Below are 6822 nucleotides of genomic sequence, written 5' to 3'. Positions count from 1 at the left end.
GATGGTTGCGAGCCACCATGTGGTTGCTGGGATTTGAACTCTGGACCTTCGGAAGAGCAGTCGGGTGCTCTTACCCACTGAGCCATCTCACCAGCCCAGGAGGCCATTTTCAATAAATGGTGCTGGTCTAACTGGCATTCTGTATGCAGAAAAAATGAAAATAGATTCATATTTATCAACTTGCTCAAATCTCAAGTCCAAGTGCATCAAGAACTTCAACATAAAACCAGATACAGTGAATCAATGAGAAGAGAGTGTAGGAAAGAATCTTGTCATGGGGGTGAGTGGGATTTCCTAAACAACTCCAGGGTCTCAGGCTCTAAGATCAGGAATTGATAAATAGTACCTCATAAAACTAGAAAGCTTCTGTAAGGCAAAGAACATAGTCAATGGGACAAATTGATAATCTACAGAATGTAAAAAAAAAAGTCACTAATCCCATATCTGATATATCCATTATATATAAAGGAAACAGGAAGCTATTCTCCACAAAACCAAACAACCCAATCCAGAAATGAGGTATAGAACTAAACAGAAAATTCATGACAGAGGAATGTCAAATGGTGATACATATATAAAGATATGTTCCAAGTCCTTAGTCATCAGGGAAATGCAAATCAAAATGACCCTGAGATTCCATCATACATCAATCAGACTTGTTAAGTACAAAAACTCAGGTGACTGCACATGTTGGCAAGAATATGGAGAAAGAGGAAAAATTCTCTATTGCTGATGAGATTGCAAACTGGCACAGCCACTCTGTAATTCAATCTAGAGTTTCCTCAGAAAATTGGAAATCAATTTATCTGAAGACCCAGCTATACTACTCTTGAGTATATATCCAAAAGTTGTCCCACCATGCCACAAGGGCACATGCTCTACAATGTGCATAGTCACCTTACTTGTGGTAGCCAGAAGCTGGAAACAGCATATGCCAGAGTGGAATAATGCATACAGGAAAAGTAGTTCATTTACACAATGGAATTCTATTGTTATTATGTACAAGAACATCCTGAGTTTTGCAGGCAAATGGATGGAACTAGAAAATATTCTGAGTGAGGTAACTTTGACCCAAGGAACAGGCGCATATGTACTCACTAATAAGTGGATATTAGCCCCCCAAAATGTACAGAATACCTAGGGTATAATCCACAGATCAAGCAGAAGGGCCCAAGTGAGGATGCTTCAATCCCATTTGGGAGGGAGAAGAATGCAATCTCATGAAGTAGAGGCATGGACAACCAGGATGGAAGTTGGGAGCAGGAGAAAAGGGGTACCTGATCAGGTATAGGATAGACTGGAGAGAAGCCCTGAGGGCCAGCAGAATGAATGGAAATATGCAACCTTGGGGAGGGGAATGGAGGTGGGGAACCATGTAGAAAGTACCAGAGACTTAGGAGGTTATAGACTCTCAGGATTCAAAGAGAAGGACCTTAGATGAAATGCCCAACAGTTGGGAGAGGAAACTTGTGGAGTCCACCTCCAGAAGAAAGACAGGGAATCAAGTAGATGTATGGGGTTGCTATCCAACAATCAAAAATTCTGTCCCAGAATTATTCCTGTCTAAAACATCTTCAGGCACAAATATGGTGAAGAAAGTGAGGGAAAGGCAGTGACCAGCCCAAATTGGGATCCAGCTCAAGGGGATGCTCTAATACCTGACATTATTATTGATACTATGGTGTACTTATAGACAGGAGCCTAGTATGGTTGTTCTCTGAGAGGCCCAACAAGCATCTGACTAAGACAGATACAGACACTTACATCCAAGCATTTGTTGACATCAGAGACCCCTGTGGTAGAATTAGGAAAAGGCTGGAAGAAGGTGAGAAGGAAGGGTGATCCCATAGAAGACCAGCAATCTTAACTAACACTGAGATATCTCAGACACTGAGCAACCAACAAGGCAGCATACAGGAACTGGTCCCAGGCTCCTGAATCATATATAGGAAAGGACTCCCTGGTCTGACTTTAGTGGGAAAATAAGATACTTGAGACGCCAGGAAGTGGGGAGGCCTAGAGGAGGGTGGAGGGGGCATCCTCTTGGATACAGAGTGGAGGAGGAATGGGATGAGGAATTATGAGAGGGCCGACTGGGAAGGGGGTACAGATGGACTGTAAATATAATAAAAGTACTTTTCAAAATGTACTGCTTCATATGATGACATCATATAATATTTAGCACTCACATTTCAACAGAGACATTTTAATAGACTTAAAGTTATTTTGCATATCTTATAAACGGCTACATAAGGTCATAATGGTCCTGTGTGCTGTTTTGGTCAATGTCTCAAATGTATGATTAAATGCTTTAAGTGTTCATAATGTTATGTTAGATTTTGTAAGACCCCAACTCAATGTGTTTCTTAGACCCCTAGAAACGAAGCCCAGCATGGAGTTGTTTGTTCTTTCACCTTCAGGGTGAGAGATGAGCTGTAATTCACCATCCCCATTTTTACAATGTTTACTCAACTTCCCCATTCTTTAAGGGACCAGGAATGTTTGCCAAAGATAGCCTGTAACCTTTCCATGAGAGATGAGCTGTAATTCACCATCCGCATTTTTATGATGTTTACTCAGCTTCCCCATTCTTCGTGGTCTTATCCTCCCATCACTTTATGGTTTATTTTTTAAAATTCCTCGACTGCATCTTCGGGAGGTCAATCTCTTCTGCCCCTGTCCAGATTATGAGCTTGGCCTCAGCATGCTGATTCCCGAATAAACCTCATGCGATATTGCATCAAGAATGGTTTCTCTCGAGTTATTGGGATGTTGGCTCTTCCCAGGACTTGAGAGAGGGCTCCCCGAAACAGGTGTCTTTCAATTTCATTTCAAAATAAAATGTGCTTAACCATCTAATAATATTTACTTTTCTTCACATGTAGTGCAGAAACAGTTCTATATGTTATAATCATTAATTGATTTTAAGATCACACTTGGTACAGGTAGCCTTGTAAGGGGAGGTGCTGATACTAAGGTCTAGCATTCTACCTGTTTCTTGATCTGTTAGTAAAGAAGGTTGGGAGCCAAATTCTGAGCTGAAGGTATAAGTGGGACTTTTCTTTTCCCAAGAGAAAAACGAGATGCAGGGAAAGGGAGGGAGTCTTTTTGTGCCACGCTTTGGAATGAGGAGAATGCCGCTGTCATGAAAGGTCTTGGGGCACCTAAGGCCTGCAGCCTCCACTATGGGCAGGGGCCAAAGATGTTGGCAGGGACTATTTGATAGAAGCTGCTAACTTTAGGGCAAGAGGAACAATGGAAATAATAATTGATAAGGCCACATAGTACCAAGCAGAAGGTATCTACACCCAACAATTGTAGTAGGGAAGGCAAACTATAAAGTGATAAGCTGACTGGGTGTCCTTTTTCCACTGATTCAAAGTTCTTGGTTGGGGCTGGCAAAATGACACCTCCTGGAACAAGGTTTTCAGGAGTGGGTTGTTGGAGCAGTGGATTCCTGGAGTCAAACTAGAGCAAAGGCGCATAGAATTAGAAGTCATGTCAGTGCTGGCAGTGCTGATTCAGCTATGCTGGGTGGAACAAAAAGCAGTTGGTAGCATCACTACGGTTCCAGGAAACCATGTTTTTTAAAAGTGCATGCAGCATAGCCTAGCTCAGGATAGATGGTATTCTAGGCATTAGAGAAAATCTAAGCATATACTCGTGGCAGAGAATCACAGACATCATAAATTTAGTCAGAATAACATTCTTTTGAATAAATTACTATCAAGATCTATATTCTGTGCTAATAAAATATCTATATAACATTTTTAGATTAATTGAATGAGCAATACCATTTTTAATATGTAATATATATCTTAAATGTCTAAGAAATCCACTGGAATGTACCCAATTTAAAAATGTCAAAAATATACTTTGAGATTCAATGTAATTATCTACCATAATAATTTGTGAGTGGTTCCCAAATATCATCGTAATATCCTAAATAAAATGCAAGATTAGGAAAGTATTAAGTTTATGCAAATATCTCCTTTTTGCAGGTCTTTTAAAAAAGGAATTATTTGAAAAAAATGAATTATTTGTACATTTTACATTCTGAAAGCTACCCAAACCCTGATTTCTGCTTACACACTCCCTCACTTCATAATCCCTCACTTTCTCCTCTGAGAACTTGGAGTCCATCTCCACTCCCGCCCCCATCTTCCAACCATGGCACATCAAGTCTCTGCCTGGCTAGGTGGAATCTTTCCCAGTGAGGCCAGAAAAAAATATCCAAGATAAGGGAGTATATTCCACAGAGAGACAACAGCTTTAAGGATATCTCCCACTCATGTTATTGGGAGAGCCATACGAAGATGGAGCTGCACATCTGGTATATATGTGCAGGGGCCTAGGTGCAGCCTGTGTATGTTCTTTGGCTGGGGGTTTAGTCTCCAAGATCCCTCAAGTGTCCATATTAGCTGATACTGTTGGTCTTTCTGTGGAGCTTTATTCCCTTCAAAGCCCTCAATTCTTCCCTCACCTCTTCAATAAGAGTCACCTAGTTCCTTCCAGTGTTTGGCCATGGGTCTATGCATCTGCCTTAGTCAGCCACTGGAGTACTTGAATTTAATATAAACTACAGAACATAGAAGCAAAAATACCATGATACTGACATAGAATCCTAGCCTATTAAGCAGTGTCACAGAATACAGGGCTCATAAACAAAACAATGCAGTCACTACTGGATGTATTTTTGCCAAATATGCTAAAAATATGTTATGCAACAAGGCATGTCCTTTAATAGACTTGCATCTACTGGTCCTGTTCTGGTGTTGTAGATAGATACAACTATCTGTGAATTTTTCATCTACTTTTTAATGTGAATTAACTATTTCCCCTTTGACTTTCTTTATGCTCTGTAATTATTTAAGTGCTATGTAAGTATTATTTTCTTAACTATGCTGGCAAAATACACGCATGAAATCACTAAAATTTGGGACATATTTAGAAAGTAGAATATGTAATTTTCACTGTAACAAGTTAATTTTTGTTACCAAACCAAAAAACCAAATAAAATAAAATACAGTTTAAAATGAAAATGCTACTTCTACATGTAGGAGGCCTGCCTATAAATTGTTGGTCAAGAGGAATTCAGAGATGACCAGAAAAATTTCAACTATCATTATCACTTTTGGTTACCTATGAAAACAAGACAGGACAATGTTACTAGAGGCATATTGCTCTTTCATTATGGTACATATTAATTCAACTATTCTTTGATGTTACCTGCTTATTTGTGAATAATTTTTGTGGTTTTGATTGGGCTATCCTTCCAGATAAATAAATAATGTCACATTTTCCAATCTTCCCGGAAAATATTTTATTTAACCATACTTTGATGGAAACTGAAATGCTACATGTAATTCACAAACAATTATGATTTTCTGTGGCTTATACCAAATGACAATAATGAACCATCATAGAGATTTTTACATTTTGTTTACCAGTGATTAAATTCTTAAAAATGTTTTCTTTGATATACTACAGCAGAACTAATATGTTTCCCACACAAATTAATCCTCTTTATACACAGAAATTATATCTACACACATAGCACATATAGATATATTACATATGATATATATTTCACACACAAACATATATGTGTAATATATATGTTTTTATATATATATATGGATATATGGTTTTTAAATATTCCTAAAAGTTTAATTTTATGTATATTTTGTGGAATAATTTGAATAATACTGGTATTATGTCTTCTTTGAAGGTTTGATAGAATTCTACACTAAACACATCTGGTCCTGGGCTTCTTTTGGTTATGAGATTATAAATGACTGTTTCTATTTCCTTAGAGTTTATGTGTATGTTTAGATATTTTTTTTCTGATCCTTATTTAAATTTTGTACCTGGTATCTGTCTAGAAAATTGTCCATTTCCTTTAGATTTTCCATTTTTGTTTAATACAGACTTTTGTAGTAGGATCTGATGATTTTTTTGGATTTCCTAAATTTCTGTTGTCATGTCTCCTTTTTCATTTCTGATTTTGTTGATTTGGATACTGTCTCTGTGCCTTCTGGTTAGTTTGGCTAAGGGTTTATCTATCTTGTTGATTTTCTTAAAGAGCCAGCTCCTGGTTTGGTTGATTCTTTGTATAGTTCTTTTTGTTTCTACTTGGTTGTTTTCAACTGTGAGTTTGATTATTTCCTGTCTTCAAGAGCTTTCAGTTTTGTTGTCAAGCTGTTAGTGTATGCGCTCTCCAGTTTCTTTTTGAAGACACTAAGTGCTATGAGATTTCCTATTAGCACTGTTTTTATTGTGTCCCATAAGTTTGTATATCTTGTAGGTTCATTTGCATTAAATTTTTAGAAAGTGTTTAATTTCTTTATTTCTTCCTTGACCAAATTATCATTAAATAGAGTGTTTTTCAGCTTCCATGTGTATGTGGGCTTTCTATTGTTTATGTTGTTATTGAAGACCAGCCTTAGTCCTTGGTGATCTGATAGGATGCATGGAATTATTTAATTCTTCTTGTAACTGTTGAGGCCTGCTTTGTGAACAAGTCTATAGCCAATTTTGTGGAGGGTACCATGAGGTGCTGAAAATATTGCATATTATTTTGTTTTAGGACAAAATGTTCTATAGATATCTGTTAAATTCATTTGATTCATTGTGAGTGTTCGCTGATTCGCCCGCGAATGAGGACACCACACACAATAGGGTTCTTCTGCAGTAAGCTTTATGCGTCTTGAGAGGGAGAGCATAAGCTTCACAACCGGAGACCCCAGGCAGTCCGAGCCCCTCCCTTTTATAGGAAATTCTCCCCGCCTCGGACGTGGCAAGCCATGATTGGCTCAACAC

This window comes from Mus caroli, chromosome 17 (genome assembly GCF_900094665.2).
Source record: "Mus caroli chromosome 17, CAROLI_EIJ_v1.1, whole genome shotgun sequence".
Classification (NCBI taxonomy): Eukaryota; Metazoa; Chordata; class Mammalia; order Rodentia; family Muridae; genus Mus; species Mus caroli.
The sequence above is the reverse complement of the archived record's forward strand: the minus strand, read 5'-3'. Positions refer to the sequence as shown.